The sequence below is a fragment of the Rattus norvegicus genome, chromosome 9 (genome assembly GCF_036323735.1).
Source record: "Rattus norvegicus strain BN/NHsdMcwi chromosome 9, GRCr8, whole genome shotgun sequence".
NCBI classification, from domain to species: Eukaryota; Metazoa; Chordata; class Mammalia; order Rodentia; family Muridae; genus Rattus; species Rattus norvegicus.
The window spans coordinates 48,947,143-48,966,436 of NC_086027.1; the positions used below are offsets into that span (position 1 = coordinate 48,947,143).

The window sequence follows — 19,294 nt, forward strand, 5'->3', positions numbered from 1 at the left end:
TTAGCATATTGGTTTACTTAAGGTAACACAGTAGTTTCTCAAAAGGTTAATAGGACTTCTTGGCCACTGATAAGGTTTTACTGTACCTTCTCCTCTGGAGGAAAAGGGAGTGCATAACACAGGTAAGTATCAAGGGTCAGCAGGAGATACAATCGGTTGCTGAATAAGCAGTGTCTCTATGGAGTAAGATATCTAGCATTACTACTGGCCTTTGGATCCTACATGACAGTCCTCGAATGACCCCTAGACCCACTGTGCCCCACTCCATCAAGCCTTTCTTTGCTCCAGAACAAAAAGCAGGATTTGAGCACTTCTTCAGGGGATTCTCGAGTCATTTATTTGCCATCTATAGAATTTCTAACATGTTTGCCTCTGTTAAAACCCCAGCAGGACCAAGTCTGAAGCAACCACACAAGGGCTGGGCCAGCACACCATCAAACAGTCAAGAGGGACGGTGCTGCGGTAGCATCACAGGCTAGGGGGAGCAGATGGACCAAGTCGCCAAGACTTCCAAATCCAGGGCTTCAGGAGAAAGGAAGGAAGAAGATTTGTGGGAACAGACATGGGAAGTCATCGCCAAAGAAACCAGATGGGAACTGGGAAAGGCTGCATACATTGTAAATCACCTATAATTCGTTTTCTATAGATCATCGTCCATGCCAAGGATAGAGTGGACACTGGGGACGTAGGCCTATTGGTCTACCTGGGCTTCTACTTCCTTAGTGGCCAAACAGGAAGACATCAGCCTCAAGCTATGAGCTTTATATCAGCTTCACAGCTTACAGCTCAAATGACATTTGAGCATAAGGTGTAATAGGCCCAGATCAATCGGTGTGGTAAATCCCCACCCCACCGCCTGCCCAGGTTAGGACACGGAAATTTTCGACAGTCAAACAATGGGCTCTGAAGGCTAAAAGCAGCCCCTGACCCGTACATTGTACAACACAGGTGCTGTGAGGCTGCAGGAGCTGACCAGATCAGTAGATAGAGTAGCTAGGAAGGTACTTAAGGCATCTCCTGGGAGCAGATCTTAGTTTGTTTCTACATCAAACAGCAATGCTTTTGATGGTTCAGCACTCAGTGTGCTTAATGCTTGTTCAGAGAACACATGTTTCATTCCCAGCACACATATGGTATAGCTCACAACCACCTGTAACTCCAGCTCCAGGAGTTATGGCTTTCCTGTAGGCACATATATGTGCAACTATCTCTTATGACCCAGGGCCTAAAGGTTGACATTTCTGATACTATTATTATTGTTTTAGAGAGGGGGAGGGGGAAGGGGAGGGGTGATGCCCTCTTCTGGCCTCTTCAGGTATTGCACTCCTGTGATACATATAAACATACACACATTCTCTCTCCCCCTTCTCTCTCTCTCTCTCTCTCTCTCTCTCTCTCTCTCTCTCTCTCTCTCTCTCTGTTACAGTGCATGATCAAGATCTCAAGAAACAGAAAAAATAATCCATCAGATTGGAAAGGAAGGAAAAGCATGTACTAAAATGTGGAGTTGGGAGTGTCCATGTGGGCTACTGCCAGCTACCTAGGAAAATGTCGGGTCAAGACAAACCCTGGCACCAGAGAGGGGAAACTTGGTTCGGTAACCCTTGAAAAGCACAGAAGTTAGTATGGGCTGCAGAGTCAGAGCCATGAGTCAGACGTCACTCACAGGACTCCGCGGTTCTCAGGGTTGTAGGTGGACGTTTCTGAGGGGTGGTTCAGGGTACTACGATGACTGGGGACAGCCAGAGGGCTTGGAAGGATAGCAATTTACTAGTAAATAAGAACTTCCCAGGGCAGAACTACTGAACTGAAAGCCAGGAGGTGATGGATGGGGTTGGATAAGATATTCAAAGACAAGGTGCTTCTTCCAAGACTGTATCACTAGGCAGAAAAAAAAACAAAACCAAAAACATCATTAATAATAGGTCTGTGGCGGTTTGGAGAATGAGATGGGGCAGAACGGAGGAAAGGAGGAATCAGGTTAGTGTGACAGATACTAAGGTGGAGACTTCCAACAGAGATGGCAAATAGCTGAGAAAGTAGGCACAGAGCTAAGAGAAGGTGTCAGGGACAGAGGTGTAGACTGGAGAGACAGGCTTCAGAAGAGAATGGTGGTAATGGAGTCTTCTGAGAGAGGAGGACCGGAGCAATGGGCTGAAGGTAGATCCCTAGAAGGCTGCTCACTAATGTGGTAGCGGGAAGCAATAGCCAAAGAAAGGGCTGTCCTAGGGGAGCAGGGTCCAAGGTCAGGTTGTATACAGGAAGCACAATGATGAACCTTTAATTAGAACGAACTAGACAAGTAGATTGCTCATTTTTTTTCTCTTTTTTGATAATTACATTCAGACGTAATTCACTTACCATATAATTAGGCATTTAAAGTATACACTGATTGGTTTTCCCTGTAACTACAGTTATACAACCTTGATTGGCATCTATCTCAGATGTTATACCCTTTATCCCATTAAATGCCAAGCAGTCTGGTCCCCAGAAGAAATTCGCTCTGTTTCTAGCTTTACTTGTATCAGCCATTCACATCAACAGACTTCTTGGTCCTTGGGACTACCTTCTTTCACCCGGAATACTTGTCTCGTGGTTCATTCACGGTGTACTCTGTGTCAGGACACTGCTCCTATTATGGCCAAATGACATTCCATTGTGTAAGTAATCCCATGGTTGTGCTTATCCACTCAGATGACACAGGAGCGGTTTCCGGGTTGGAGTTCTAATAAGGAATGCTGCTGTGAGCATTCGTGCATACGCACGCTCTTTCACCTCTCCTGGGTGTATCCTTACGCACTGAACCGACATGTTCTGTGGCAACTCTGTGTGTGTCTTCTGAGAGAACTGCCCAAGTGCTTTCAGACGGTGCCCGCGCCATCTTCCGTCCACACCAGCAGCCTACGAAGGTTCTGGCTCTCGAATTTTCTAGCAGTGAATGTTATTTGCATTTTGTTTCTTTTCTAAATTATAGCTGTTGTGGTTTGGATATGGAGTGTTCTCCAAGAGGCTCATGTATTGAAGACTTGGTCCCTGGCTGATGGAACCAGGCATTGAAGGAGTGAGTGGATCCTGAGGCTGTGATGTCATCACTGGGTTAGCCCTTTGGTGGTGATAATGAGTCTGTCAGGAGGTGGCAGTAAGTAGAGAAAATGAGACTTAGTTGGGGGAAGTAGGTGTGGGTCACTTGGGACATACTATGGAAACATAACTTGCTCCTCTCTGTCCCTCTCTGTCCCTCTCCTTCTCTCTCTGTCTCTGTCTCCCTGTCTCTCTATGTCTCTGCCCTTCTGTCTCTGTCTCTCTCTCTGTCTCTGTCTCCCTGTCCCTGCCTGTCTCTGTCTCTCTGTTTCCCTGTCTCTTTCTGTCTCTGCCCCTCTGTCTCCTTGTCTCTCTCTGTCTCTATGTCTCTCTGCCTCTCTGTCTCTGTCTCCCTGTCCCTGCCTGTCTCTGTCTCTCTGTTTCCCTGTCTCTTTCTGTCTCTGCACCTCTGTCTCCTTGTCTCTCTCTGTCTCTATGTCTCTCTGCCTCTCTGTCTCTGCCTCCCTGTCTCTCTCTGCCTCTGCCACTCTGTCTCTGTCTTCATTTCTCTGTCTCTCCGCTTCTGTCTCTATTTCTCTGTCCCTCTGTCTCCCTGTCTCTGTCTCTCTGCGCCTCTCTCTCTTTTCTCCCTCTCTCCTTCCTGGGAGTTCAGAGGTGAACAGCCATTACAAGGTCCTACCACCATGATAATCAGCCTTACCTCAAGCCCAAAGCAATGGATCCAAGCAGCCTTGAAACTGGAGCCAATCAAACATTTCTTCCCTCTAAACTGTTCCTCTCAAGTGTTTGATAGAAAATTATCACAATAGCCAAACTAATGAATATGAAATGGAATTTCATTGTGGTTTTAGCTTGCATATCCTTAGTGACTCATGATATCAAATGACTTACTATTCGTTTACAGGTCCAGTGTACGTCTTTTGGGGGGAAAAGTCCATTCAGGCCTTCACTCATTTTGAGTGGATTATTTGTCCTTTATTCTTTAGCTGTGGGAGTTCTTTTATGTTCCAGATACAAAAACCCCCTTATCCAGACATGGCTTTGCTTTCTGTACTTTTGGTTCCAGTGGAAAATATTAAATAAAAATTCCCAGAAATAAATAACTCTTAAATTTGAGATAACTTTGTCTTATAGTAATTCTTTTAATTCTACCCATTTTATTATCAGCTTTTATTTGTTTCTTATTGCACTCAATATAACCTTTAAGCTTTATCGTAAGAACATCTGGGAAAACCTAGAGTGAATGGAAGGTTTGATGATGTACGCGGTCCAGGGGTCCCGGCATCTGCTGGTCCCCGGGGACTCTATGACTAAGGGTGATTGTTTACTACTGGCTGAAAACAGTCTCTCCCATTCTGCTACATGTCTTGCTACATTTTGCAATGGTATTTCCACAATCTTCATACCTAAAGAGATCCAGCTTTGTGGTGGTTGTTGTCTGTGGGATTGAGGGGAGGGAGAAACGTTATAACTAAAAGTCCTTTGACAAAGGCAAGGCCTTAGAGATGCATTTTTTTTTCACATTTTTCATCGTCTACATGAGGGCGTGCAATCCATGCTGACTTGTTAAATGGTGTGAGGTAGGGCTCCACTTCAGCCTTCTGTGTGTTCATGTACACTTGTTCCAGCATTACTCTTTTAAAAAGAAATAATAATAATAATAATTTTCTCATTGAAAAGCCAGGATCTATAACATAAATATTTATACATAATATAGACATTTATATAAATATTTATGTCTGGGCTTGCACTGTAATCCCTTGATGCTTTACTCCTGCCAGTCACCCATACGCTATACTGATATCGTTGTATTACTTCAGTTACAGATGTCTATTTCTTGGCTTGACAGCCCAGATGATTTCTTTTAGACCACCAGCTCCTGTGAGTTCAGGTGGGACCCACTGAATCTGATTCACGTAATCATTGACGTCACTGTGGCCAATCACCCCCTTAACACTCTTCCCTGCTAATCAGGATCAAGCCCAGAGCCATACACCATGCTCAGCGAGAGCTGGGCCACTGAGTTACATCTCCATCCTTGCGTGGGATCCCTCTCTGACCCGTTTCCCTGCTGTTAAGGCTATGGGAAAATTACAGCCTGAAGACCCCATCAATGCTCTGATGTATACTTGCTTGGCCGAATGTCCTGACAGATTGCTGGAGAAGTCAGATACAGGAGAATGCCTTAGAACACTTCATTTCCACAGGGAGGTGTGAGTGAGCAATGAAGAGGTGAGTACCAGATGTAGAGAGGAGGGGAGAAAATGAATTTGGAACTCGGAAGAGGGGACTGGACGAGGTGACATGTTAAAATTACCATCAATCTCCCGATTGTGTGCCCCTAAGCCAACATAATAGCAGAATACTCAGACTACAAGGAACTGAAACCCTCTGGTCCTCCAATCTAATGCCTGCCCTGTAGGAACATTTTTAAAGGGGGACAGGTGTGGTGGCGTGCACCATGAATCCCAGCACTCAGGAAGCAGAGACAGGTGCTTTTCTGCCTTGATGCCAGCCTGGTAAGCACAGTGAGCTTCAGGCCAGCCAAAGTACATAGCAAGATTCTGTCTAAAACAAAACAAAAACTGCCCTCAGAAAGCAGTTATAAAAGTTAACTCAACAAAGGCATGTGACTCTACTAACTGTGGCCATGCACAAGTTGCCCAAGCAGCTCAAACCACAAGAGCAGAACAACCAGCTACAAAAGGAGGCTGATTGATATAGTTTGCCCCAGACGGCAAATCAGGGACAATGAGGCTCATAAATTCACCTTTGCAACAAATGCCCAGGGGATGCTGCTGGTATTTCAAGGAACATGCTTTGAGAACTATGCTTCCGGTCAAGAAGACCAAGCACTGTCTGCTGACATCTTTCATTTCTAAGCACAAAGTCTTTAAATAAAGCTCAGGTAATCCGTCCCAGCCCAGGATGTTGCAGCCACCTGGATCTCACCAATGTACAAAGGAAAGGGGTATAAAACCACAGTGGAGCCTCGTTGCTTGAAACATCTGTAGACTCTTCAGGGATCTGGAAAGGAAGACATTGGGAAAGGCGAGCATAGGTGCATCAGAAGCAGCCGAGACATCATGGGCTTACGTTCACTGTCAACACCAGCGCTCAACTGAAGCCATTGAGAAAAGCGTCTTTCTCACCAAAGTCTTCAACAAAGCATGTTGATCAAATAATGCATACCCATACGGGAAGTGCGCCGTCTGCTGCCTACTGGGGAGGGTCTATAAATAGCTCCTCAGAGAACATTTTTTCTATAATTAGCCTTCCACTTCAAGTGAACTATGCGTAATGAATTTCGTATCACTAGGTGTTCTTCCTGGATAAGTACATGGTAGATTCTGCAATTGTCAGTGGAGAAACGTAACTGTTCAGCGTTGCCCCAAAGTCAGAAGGGCTGAACAAGGCAGACGAGCAAACCACACTGGGAAATAGCCATTTGCCTAAGTGTGTATGTGCATGTGTAGGGGGTGTATTATGTGAGCACGTGTGCGTATATGTGTGTACATGTGTGTGCATGTGTGTTCATGTATGTATGTGCGCATGTGTGCACGTGTGTATATGCATGTGCACATGTATGTGTGTGTCCTTGTGTGTGTGCACGTGTGTGTACATGTGTGTGCGTGTGTGTATATGAATGTGCATGTGTATGTGTCTTTGTGTGTGTATGTGTGTCTGTGCATGTGTGTACATGTGTGTGTCCTTGTGTGTATATGTGTGTGTCTGTCCCTGTGTGTACATGTGTGTGCCCCTGTGTGTGCATGTGTGCATGTGTATATGCATGTGTGTGCATGCATGTATGTGTGTACATGTATGTGAATGTGAGTGTCCTTGTGTGTATATATGTGTGTACAAGTATATGTGTGTATGTGTGTATGTGTGTGCATGTGTATGTGTCCCTGTGTGTGTATGTTGCACATGCCCTTCCTAGCACCTGTGTGGAAAAACATCAGAATCACCTCTTTATGGCTAAGGTAAATGGAACATGGATGGGAACAGCTAAGACAACGGCCCTTTGAAAGTCAGCACAGCTCTTTCTCTGTCTGTTCCTAAAGGTGCTCCTAGTGCTTGTTAGAGAAGTGCATGTCTCAGCAGCTTGTCTGGGCCTCCACCAACCCCAGGCAAAAGTGGAAGCCTCCCTGAACAGAGAGGATCGACCCTCCTATGGTTGCACTTGAGCTCTGATTCTTCTGTGGTTCTCTGCTAATTACAGGAGCTAACACCACCTCCCGCCCTTCTGTCCCCTTCACAGTTCACCCACGTTTGCTGCCCTTACCTCAGCACCCTGTACACAAACATTTGGCCTCCCTTCTATTTCCCACACAGACTGAAAGCCTCGCCCACATTCCACATGCCCCGCCCACATTCCACAGGTTCACCGGGCGGCAGTTAGCTTACTCTGTGGGTGGGAGGGATTAAAGGATTCTCAGAGCACTCACAGTTCCTATCTTGCTAGTGAGAAAGGATATATCCCTGACCTGTGAGTTATAGCTCAACCAAGCACCTTCCTTGGACTGTCCTATTCTGGTCCCTTATTCTGGGAGCAAGAGAAGGAGTCTTGAGCCGTACTCAAGGACCCTATAGAGAGGAACTTGCATCCATTCCCAGCTGAGACCTGGAGTGGGTTTGAAAATCACATGTCAGCCTATTGCCAACATCCAAACAGTGCCCTGAGATGCCAGCCTGCCCTGTACCCACGGATCCATGGACTTTATTTCCTTCAAAAGATTATCATCTGGACCAAGTGTGACTCTCTGGGCAACCCCAATTCTTTGTTCTAAAGTTCTATTTCAAGCACTTGGAACACAGCTGGTTAGAAATGGAGTCAAGAAGCCGGAAGTGGTGATATATATGCCTATAACCTCAGCGTTTCAGAGGCAGAGGCAGAGGCAGGTGGATCTCTGTGAGTTCAAGGCAAGTCTGGTATATAGAGCAAGTTCCAGGCCAGCCAGGGGGGTCTACATAGTGAGACCCTGTCGCATAAAAACAAAAACAAGACATAATTGATCTGGCGCTGGCTAGATGGTTAAAAGCGCTTGGTGCTCTTCGAGAAGACTAGAGTTGGGTTCCCAGCACCCACATAAGGCGGCTCGCAGCAGCCCGTAGAGCAAAGTCATCTTCCCACGTATAGCATATCCACACAAAGGGATATTATGCACATGCCCACACGTGTACATAAAAAAGACACGCCAAAGAATCAGTAACCAACACACACAACGGAGAGAGCAGAAGAGACGCTTGAGGTAACGTGGCTGGCGGTGCTTCATCTCTCTGCACCAGCCAGCCAAGTCTTCACACAGAAGGAAAGATGGCGTCTCTGTGCACCAACTGACAGGTGTGTGTGTTGGGTGGGGTGGGAGCAGCCCAGACAAGCACAGTCACCCTAGTCAAGGTGGCCTGAGAGCACCTTGAGCTGCTCAAAGTCAGAGACCCTATCCAGCTGCTAGAAACCATAAATTACTATTTTATGGGGTTCCTCCTAAAGATGAACTGAGGTAATGTGAATGCCTGATGCATAATATTAGATAAATGTCACCTTTCATTACCGCAAACATTATTTTCTGAGATTTCATCTAAAACACTGTCCTGTCTAGACAATAGAACATCACTTGGTGCTAAAAAGAAGTGAAAAGGACATGGATGAAACTTAAATGCAGCTGAGTAGATGACAGAGCCGGACTGAAAAGACTCGCACACTGTATTGTAGCAACCACATGGAATTCTGGGAAAGGTCAATCCACGGAAGGAATGAAAAAGCCTAGTGCACGGGGAGGGGTGGACAGGGTTGATGGTTTTGTTTTGTTTTTGTTTGTTTGTTTGTTCATTTTTAGAAGAGTGGGACAATTCCATTTGATACTGTGATACTGTAGACTAGTGCTGTAATTCCTGTAGTAGCCCACACCACATGTCACCAAAAGCAGACACCAATAGCCACCCAATCCCTATGCCAAGAAGTTAATTATATGGGTATTTGTAACTGGGATATGCCACAGATTTGACACGCAGTTAGAGCCAATGGAATTGTCAGATGACTTTTTCTTTATATTGTGAAATGTTGGTAATTAATGAAAATTTTCATCCTCCATACATTTTGATTTCTTGAAAAAATATCTAGGATCACTTGGGGACCATTGAAAGACCTGATCAACAAAAGCAAACTCTTTTAAAGGGTTAATGACCAGGACCACGTGAGAATTTCCACACCCAGCAATGCAGTTTGATCAGTGCCACACACTTTAAGTAATGTGTACGTCATGATGATCTAGCCTGACTTTGCTATCTTGTGGATGCGAAGTCCCTAGGGCTCAGCCACCTCCTCCAAGAAGCCCATTCCAAGTTCCTCCTTTGAACCGAACCGCCCAGTCACTCACCCTATGTAGGTCATGTTTATCTCTCAGATTGTAAACCTCCTGTGCACACGAACCCTCTCAGTGTTTCTGACAGGGCTCTGGAAGGAAGTGTGCTGTCACACAGAAAGAGCAGGAGGTTCTCCTTTGCAATGGGAGGGGAAGCACATTTGTTTGAGGACTCTGTTCTCCATTCAGAGTCCCTCCTGGGTGGGAAGAAACACCGGAGATGGGGTGAGGCTTGGAATAAATATCACCACAGCATCCATACCATCTCCATAACAAACAGGAATAAAAATCAGGAAGACTCCTCACAACCAATAAGAACAGACGGCGAAAATACTTGTTATACTACAGCCCTGTGTTATTAGGCCTTGTCAATAAAAGGTATCCCAGTGGGTTTTCAAGTCCCCAGAGGGAGTTGGAATCTCTTTCAAAGAAAGTTTAAAAAAAAAGAAAGAAAGAAAGGAGAGGGAGAGGGAGAGGGAGAGGGAGAGGGAGAGGGAGAGGGAGAGGGAGAGGGAGAGGGAGAGGGAGAGGGAGAGGGAGAGAGAGAGAGAGAGAGAGAGAGAGAGAGAGAGAGAGAGAGAGCTCTAACTTCTTCATTAAATCCGGTTAGAAACACAATTTCATCTCTACTGGATATTAGTCATAGCCACTGTTTAAAGACACAGTTAAAGCTTGCTTTCCTAAAAGAAAAGGACGTGAGGACAGAGAGAAAAGTAAAGAAAAATAAAATACTCCCCCCCTCTCTAGTTGGAAAGGGAACTCCAAACTAACAAGGGGTCAGTCAGCCTTCTCTTTCCTCAAAAACCTTGAAGTCAGAAGCAAGCGAGCCCGAGAACTTCAGGGTTTGTAGGAGGCTCAGAGTTCTGTGTGTGTGCTTTTTTTTTTTCTTCAGAAGGAGAATTAGACAAAAATAATACAAATGGGAAATAAAGAGAATGACCTACTTTACTCTGGGGGTTGGGGAGGGAGGGAGTTCTCCGTGAGTGTTTTTCATCTAATTGACGGTGTGTAGGGTTGCAGGTCCAAATAAGGAGCCTCTGGTGCTGGCCCGGTTTGCACTGGAGAGGAGAAATCCAGGCCTTGAACACCATCAGGCTAGCTCATGGGACTAAAACCTCAGGAGCTCTAGAGAACCCTTTCGGGGGGGGGGGGGGGACGAACCAGGAGCCAGTGGGAGCTCTTTCCTTGTTGAGACCACTTGCTGGAATGTGAGATCTAGAAGGACCAGGGAGAGCTGCCAAGACAGAGCCGTGCCCCAGGAATTGAACCCCTGCGGTGTCAGGGAGCAGGGGATCTTTGTGCGCCTAGTGCGGGGAACGTGGCTCCCCTCTTTGGGCTGGTCTAGCCAGGTGCCTGCCCGCCATGATCTCCGCCACGGAGTGCAGGGTTGTTGTGGGTTTGGGTGCCACCTTTGAGCTCTTCCGCAGGGCTAGCAGGCTCCCCCATCACCCCATTCACGCTCAGAACCCCCTCAGTGTGTCTAACAGCAGGCCCCGGTTCCCCGAACCCTGTCTGCACATCTGTCTTGGCTAGGGTTTTGCAGAAGCTTGGTAAAAAGGCTCCCTGTGTTCTTGCGCACGCCGCTCTCTACAGCTTCTCTTTTTCTTGGATTCTCGCCTGTCTCCTCCCACAGGAAAAAAAAAAGGTCACGTATGTTTGGAAAAATATGTAGGTCAGTGGAACATTTCCTGCACTGGTGCAAAAGGAGAGAGGGCAGTGGGGGCGGGGAGGGAGAGGCCCAGCGCTGCTCCGAGGGCGCCTCCTGGCCGCAGCCCCCGACCTGCAGCCCTAGGGTTACAAGGGGACATTTAGCGGGTTCTTGCCGATCCTTGACCCATTTTCCGGACAAGCTAAGCTCGCCCCAGAGGAGGCGCCGACTATTCCTCCCTAGCAACCGCTGCTGACTTCCACGAACAGCGTTCTGTCTCACGTCCCAGGACCCCTCGTCTCACCTGGTGTCCCCTCACTCACCCATGTCCCCAGTGGCCTGAGTCACGGAAGCGTATAGGCCTGCCCTTAGAGGTCGGCGTGGGCAAGGGGGACGAGACAGCCACGTTCTAGCAAACATCCCCACTCAGTGACAGCACAGTTGCAGTGGGCACTTCGATGGTTCCATTAAGCCGGGGCACGGGATTCTTTGCTACCCGCCCCCAACCCCAGCCGCCAGTGACAACTTTAGCGGGACCCCGGTCCTTTTCCCAGGTCTGCGCTAAGCACAACCTCCCCTCTTCCACCGCGCCCAGTCCGGACCATATTGGCCGGACCCCCACTTCGATCTCCCTACCACCACCCAAGCAGCCTCGTAGGACTCGCAGAGGCCCTGGGGACGCACGGGTGTCTGCACCGCGGAGAGTCGCCGGGGGTCGCAGGGTCCGCGTCCCTGCGGCAAGCTCTGAGTGCACGGCTCACACTGGGTTTGGACCCTGGGGTGGGGGGGTGGGGAGCCGGTAGCCGCGGGAGCCTCGAGGCTTAGGAGGAAGAAGAGGAGGAGGAAGGGGAGCGGGAGGAGGAGGAGAGGGAGGAGAAGGAGGAGGAGGCGGCAGCGGGGCGGGGAGGCGGCAGCGGTCCCCGGCTCTGCGCGCCCAAGAGTTTGCGGCGCGAGCGGCGGGCTTTCCCGCAGGACCCGAGGGACCCGCGCAGCGTCCGCGGAGCCCCGAGACCCCGGCGGCAGCGGCGAGAGCAGCGCCTCCCGCCGCCGCCCGGGAAAAGCTCCCTGAGCCCGCCTGCCGCCCGGCTCCCCGCGGCGGCGGGAGGCGCGTCTCCCCGGCCCAGTCGGTGCCCGGCCTGGCGGGGCCGCCCCGGCCCGCTCGGAGGTAAGAGGCCACCGCGTCTGGGGACGCGCGATCTCGGGTGGGAATACGTGCGCGTGGCTCGCGGCTCTGGTCACCTGCTCGCTAGCACTGGGGACGCGCGGGGCAGGGAGGGACGCTCGGGCGCGACACCGCGCGAGGCTGCGCAGCGCAAGCACCCGGGGGTTGGGGCACAGGGAGGTGAGTCCTGCGCACTTCAGGTCCTGCCGCCCCAGGCATCGGGTCCTGTCGACCGCTGCAGCCAGACCGACGGTGGGCTCCCGGAGCCACTCACCAAGGGAGAGGACTAGGCACCCCGAACCTCGGGATTCGGGGGTGCTCGGAGGGTGCTAGATGAGTGCTGCGTGCCCGGACAGAATCTTTGAAGATTGCCCGCAGCCCTTCCAGAGCTCCACCGCATGCATCCTGAACCTTGGAAGCCTGGGACGCCTAGCGAGTGTGGTTGCCCGGCCGTGGCCCTGGTGTCACTGCGTTCCTGGGTCTGACTTGGCTTAGGGCCGGATTGAAAGCCGGATCTTTGTGCTTAGACAGCTCCTGGGACTCCCCGGGTTGGATGCTAGAGCACTGTTTTAGTGGGAGGTGTGCCCCCTCCCCAAGTAGAGGAGGGGTGCACCCTTGACTTTTCTAAAAAGCGACTTAGGGTGGAAAGCAGAGGGCAGGGACAGGTACCAAGAGGCTCAATTCAAAGCCAGCCTCTTCCCTCTGCCCGCCTCTCCTTACTGCTTAAGGTAAGAAAGTTTGTTTTCAGCTCTGTGGTTCATAAATAATTAGTAACCAGTTTTGTTGACGAAGCAAGATGGAAACCTTAAGTATACACGCGCATTTCCAGGGACTCTAGAAACTCCTAAGGTTAAACCCGGGAGCCTTTAGTTCCTAAAGTTGTAGGCTGTAGCGCTCAACAGGTGTTGCAAGGGTCCTAGAAGCCCCACCTTAGGCTTTTTTTCACTACCCACTGCGCTAGGATCCGCCCGTGTTCACGGTTAGCTTGCTTCTTTACAGGTGAATATTGAGTAGTTATTAACTGAGTCGGCAGAGACTGCTAGTCTGTCTCAATCATTAGGACTCTGTTATCCTTAATAGGGTTTTCTTTAATGGGAGAGATTTCCCATTTGGACTTTCCAGGTAGTTAGTTAGTCCTGAAGCAGTTCCTAGCAGGACTCAGCTCTGTCAACACCTTCATGTCTCTCTCCCACAGTGAAGTCCCCATCCAGCGAACTGGCCAACTAATTGTGGCTCGCATGAAAAACAGCCAGCCCTGGAAGGCACCCTTCACACTCAAGAGCAAATACTGGCTTGATCTTCCTTCCTGCAGCTAAAATTTCTCTGAAGGAAAATGTTGCCAGAAATAACCTCCAATCTTTTTTTTTTTAAATAACCCCTAAATAAATACAATCCTGTTTTTAAAAGAGATATTGCGATCTGGGCCACTATTTTGCAGAGCAAAAATTTTTATACAGACAAATATGAACCAGTTGAAGAATTGGCATTTCCCAGCAGTCTTTTTTTTTTTTTCCATTTCCCCTCAGAAACCCATACCTCTATTTGCAGGTCATCCCACTGTGCAGACGTGAAAAAAAAGTGTTTTATTCCAACAACTCCCTAGAGTTCCATCTTGAGGAGTGGGAAAGGATATACCCTAAAGAAAGCACGTTATTAATAAAATGTTACATACGCACACCCAAGAATTAGACATGCCCAGAGAATGGAGTGAGACATTTACAATTAGTGCGTTAACAGGAAGTTTTCCTGGTAGAATAGATGTTTATGTGGTAACTGAAGAGATGACCTTTATATAGAAAATTATGTTTTTTTAAAAAGAACGTACTTAGTTGTTTGTAACAATTTGGTCTCTGCTTAACATTTCTAGCTGTTTCATGATGAAAAACAAAACAAACAAACAAGCAAACAGTGAAACCAGTAAAAACAAGTCACGATTTAAATCCATCTTCGGGGAGCTTCTTTCTTAGGTCTTGGTAACCTATAAAAGTAGCTATTTCTCCATTGCAAGAGCCAATGGTGTTGAATTTCTTCAGGTTAAATTAATACATGGGTTTTGCGCTCTCTCTCTCTCTCTCTCTCTCTCTCTCTCTCTCTCTCTCTGTGTGTGTGTGTGTGTGTGTGTGTGTGTGTGTGTGATACAATCCAGATATATATAAATATATCCAGAATTTTGCTTAGATTAAATCCTCAGAAGCCAAAGGGCTAAATCATCATGGATTTTTAAAACAAGAACACGCGTGCTTTGACCTGGATGCCAAGAGCCACCTGTGAACTTTCCACCGGTTGTTCTGGCTGATTCCCCCGCACACTGCACCGTCTACCCCAGCAGAGGTCAAATTGTGAAGGGGTTGAAAATAGCCTAGTGAGTCAGTACTCTTGGCTGCTTTACTCTTAACAGTTTAATTGGCTTCATCATGGCAAGTGTATAATGGAGTTTCACATTTACATAGTGAAAATGGTACTTGAAGCCGCATTGGCTCACAGGAACGTTTCATTAGCATATCCCTCCTCCCCGCCCCGCCCTCGCCCCCCCCCCCCCCACTGGCCTCATGCTATTTGTAGCAAAGAATAGCAAAGACAGGTTGAGGACTGTCACCTCCAAATCTTTTCCTCTCGTCTCTAGATGCTCGATAAATAGGTATGGAAGACAAGCTGAGTTGTCGCTAATCACTATCCAAAGGTTAGATGTTTCTGAGTGCTCATGGGGTACTTAACTATGAGTAATCCTGTGTCAAGTCAGACGGTGATTAATAATACCGAAGTACACAGGGAAACATTTATTGAACACAAGCATGTAATGGAGACATTTTCCACGCAATCTTTAGCTAAGGCCCTGCTGTTTCTCACTTGACTTTTTTTTTTTTTTTTTTTTTTTTTTTTTGGATTGGGGGCCGCGGGGCTGTGTTAGGCGAAGAGTCATTTCTTAGCCGGATTTCCCCTAGAGGCCACTTAAGTGTCTGCAGGTCAGAGTGTCTAGCTCCGTTTGGTGATTCAGAACAAGAATGAAGAGTTTCCCTTTTATTCTGGTGTAAAATAAACAGTGTGTATGGAGAGGTGGAAGGGGGCGGGCAATCGGAATGCAGTGAGTCGCTGGGGGTTAGGGGTGGGGCCGTCACAGGAAGAAGTCTAGTTCAGAAGCTTCAGTGCTACACACAAGCAGGCTCTGGGATACACTTAATCTCTTCAGCACATGCTTACTGAGGGTGTGCTAAACAATGGGCCAGAAGATACAACGTATAGAAGAGACATACATGTAGCAACCAGAGATGCGGAAGAGAGAACACTGGTTCTTTAAAACTGCCGTGCCTCCAGGAGGAGCTGCCACCCCCCCCCCTCGGTCCCCCGCACCCGGGTGGATGGATGGCCACCATTTCCCAAGTTTTGACTCGAAAGGAACCTGGCTTTTCACAGGAGTTGACTCTCACCAACCTGACTCAGGAGGGGAATACCAGTGGGCCTGTAGCACTTCACAGTGATTGGCTCCAAGTGAGCAATGGGCCCTGTGCTTGCCAATAGAATATAAGGTGGGGTTGCTTAGAGGCTTCTGGGAAACTGTCCCTAGCTCTTAAGAAGAAGTAAGGATTCTCTCCACAGGACTCTATGGGGAAGTGCCTGTTAGCTAAGTAACCATGGGTCACTGGGTAGGTGGGACCTGAAGGTGCAGAGGTGAAGACTGAGGTCTCTGTAGGGGAGTTTCCCCCAGGAGGTCCACTCTTAAACCCTGACTTCTGTATGTGGCAGGTCCAGTTATGTTTCCTCTGAGTAGTAGCTGAAATCAGTCTGAGTGCCTGTAATCCCCAACCCCTTTCAAGGGGAACTAGTCAGCCATGGAGCCCACTCTTGCTACTCATTTTGTGCATTTAAACACATAGGCATGTACTTGAGAACAGAGCTCATTGTATAGATGTTACTGCACATTTTAAAAAGCAACCGTGTGGCCAGACAGCTTCATTTTTTAAGACATCACTCACATCGGCGTTAAAGTATCATTCTATGTGGCAAAAACGACGTGGTTTATCCCACCCGTATCAGTTTATCGATATTTCATGGTTTTTGTGGGTCAGGAATTGCAGGGGAAAGGGTTTCGGAGTAAAAGGTGCATTTGTTTGGGACATTGGTAGATGCAATCTAATTGGTGACTGACAGTGGTGCCCGTGTTGCTGGTCTGTGTCGGCTTGGCGGTCTTGTCAGTGTGTCTCCACTATGCTCTGTATCAACGGACCTTCAGATCTCTTCTGTGCCTGTTCCTGTGTGTGGAGTTTATTTCTACCTGTGCCTGGGGGAAATGCAAATTAAGGAATGGGGCATGGTATGCACTGACTGCGGACGTGTTTCCCTTGTGTGTAAAGGTGCAAAAGGGAAATCTTAGAAACTGAGGCTGTCTGTGAAGATTCAGTCAAAGTGACTAACCTTGTAGTACTCTTGGGAAATTCCTAGAAAGTGGTGCTAGTGGATTGCTGGTGTTTCCAAGAAAACCCCATGGAAAGACACTTTCAGGGCCTCGGTCTGGGTACGTAGCTCTGGCTGGCCTGGATCTCATAGAGATCCACTTGCCTCTGTCTGCAGAGTGCTGGGGACAAAGGCGTGCCACCAGGCCCAGCTGTGCCCCTATGCACTTTGCCCACAGCAAAGCTTTATTGCTTCAGGGAACCACGGGTCCCCATCCAGTAGTAGGATGCACTCTAAACTGAGTTTTCCGAAGGTTCAGTTGTCATGTGCTGATATTTTGTGCCCTCATGAGACACAGCCTCAATGAGGGTTGCTGGATTCTTTGATGTTTTCCACTTCTGCCAGAGAAGACAGGAAAGAAAATGGGATGGACCATGGAGGAACTGCATAAGGAATACTGATTACCTTCAGGGAAAGGCAGTAGGCAGAGAGGTCTCGTTCTCGGCAGCAGTGGCATATGCTGTCTCCTGATAGGGTAGGGAAAGGGAAAGTCAAATAGAGAAGTTCTTTCTCCGGGGGAAACAGGCCACACTCACGGAGATGCCTTCCTAATGAAAAATATCCGTAAGCTCCCTGGGTGTGCCATCAGGATTATTGTGTGAATTCCAAGTATACTGATGTGAATAAAATGGTCACTGAACCATCTGTAGTAGCATGGCAGATGAGACAGGAAGCTTGGAGATGACCAAGGAGTAAGGACATCTCCATTTCCCATCAGTTTTATCAATACCTACACTTCTGGTATGCAAACAGTGAGTGTTTTTTTTCCTTCCTTATTTCTGGCTGGTTAGTCTTATTTAAAACTCAGCATCTTGTCCCTGGCTCTCTGGGTGGGGCTGAAGTGCATCTGTGAATCTTCCGTACCAACAAACTGAGCATTCAGTGTCACATAGAAACCTTCATCTGGTCTTGTGTTATATCAGTTTTCTGACACTGTTACAAAACACCCGAGACAAACTAGTTAAAAGGAGGAGAGGTTTATTTTTTTTCACTCATGTTTCAGAGGTGCCCTCTGGTCACCTGGCTCCATTGCTTTCAGGTTCATAAACAAGGCAGATTGTGAAAGAAGATTCTGTTCATTTCACCAGAGCCAGGTAGTAAAAAGAAAATGGACGAGGGAGGCACACCCTCAGCCAGCAAGTATTTCCTTCCTCCGGGCCCACCTCTTAAAAGTTCTACTTTCTCAGAAGGTGATGATCAAGCTTTGAAGGATATGGGCTTCTGGATGTAGTGATGTGAGGTCCAAATTGAACCTCTACTGGGACCTCCTGAAATAAGACTCAGAGAGTCGGTGATCGATGCAAAAGCAAGAAGAGTTTAATCATTCCGACATGTTGGGGTCATCCCGCTTCAAGGGGAGATGACCCTGAGTAGACTTTAGCAGGGAGTTATGCATACAATTGGGGCAGATTCAAACAATTGGGGCAGAATTTGTACAATGGTAACTAGGCAGGGTACTATGTGCATTTGGTGGAGCAAAACAACTTTTGAATGGACTCAGTATACCCTTCAGGACTTCTAGTTGGGAGTTAGGTAGCTTTGTCTGACAGTGTGGCTTGTAGCTGCTCCAGGAACTAAACCAGCTTTTTTATTCCTTCCTGGAAGGGAGGGCTCTTTGTGCTCAGAGGTTTGTGGTGGGAATTTTCCTACTGGACCCAGATTGGCCCCAACTCTTGCTCTTTCACTGAGCATCCCAGCCATTGTACATGCTTTCAACTTTGGAAGTAGATGGTGTCCATTTCCCGTTGTTTTGCAACATGGAGGTACATCTGGGATGTGGGCATCATCATAGTTCTTCTCAGGTAAAGAGTTCAGATCAGCCTCTTGTTGACAGCATCTGGGACAGGACAGGCTCACTTGGAGCTGGAGAGGTGTTTTTGAGGAGTTATGCTAGAGGGAGGCAGGGGAAGACAGGTCAACTTCTGCCCTGACCCTACCAGTCATTGTGAATACCACATTAACGCTTTTATGTTCTGTCTCTGTCTGTATAATTTTCAGTGGCTACGATAAGACACTGTGACTGTGGAAACTTATAAAAACAAAGTGATTGATTTGGGCTTATGGTTTTAGAGGGCTGGAGTCCATGAAGGCAGAGCAAATGTGTGGCTGCCAGACTACCTGAGAACTCACATCTTGATTTGCAAGCAAGAAGCAGAGAGCACACTGGGAATGGAGTCTTTTAAAACCTCAGAGCCCGCCCCCAGTGACACACTTCTTCTAATAAGGTGACGTCCCCTAATTCTTCCCAAATAGTTCCACCAATGGGGAACCAAGTATTTAAACACATGATCATATGGAGGCCATTCTCATTCAAACCACCACAGTCTCTAAAAGACACAGCAGTGCCATTCATAGACCCTGCCAAGGAGGCCTGTTTCCCTGGAGACCAAGATCTAATAGGAGTAAGAGGAACAGTGTTGAACCCAGGGTTGGGGCTGTGTTTGTGGTAGAGGTAAGAATGAGGCTGTAGCTCTGGACTCAGCTCCTGCAATGACTACAGATCCGTGATTGGGAATCTGTTGCTTCTGTAGCCCCTCTGCCTTCTTCTTAGCAACGGCCAGTGGAAGAAATTCATTCAGAGCAAAGAGCATGGCCACTGTGTAGCTGTCTTCTGTTCCTTCAAGCCAG

The 19,294-nt window shown here is 47.9% G+C and overlaps 1 protein-coding gene across 9 annotated transcripts in view; it reads left to right on the forward strand.

Moving 5' to 3' along the window:
* The first annotated feature begins 12,082 nt into the window (after window positions 1-12,082).
* The window catches only part of Npas2 (neuronal PAS domain protein 2), a 178,812-nt gene continuing 171,600 nt past the window's right edge, over window positions 12,083-19,294 (forward strand). For 5 of the 9 annotated variants that reach the window (XR_010054596.1, XR_010054597.1, XM_039083582.2 and 2 more), the window contains exon 1: window positions 12,088-12,220. The gene's annotated coding sequence lies outside the window, so the exon portion shown is untranslated. Of the gene's footprint in view, window positions 12,221-12,422; window positions 12,946-19,294 lie in introns of those variants that run through there. The other 4 variants (XM_039083584.2, XM_063267162.1, NM_001108214.3 and 1 more) reach the window with 3 other exon arrangements.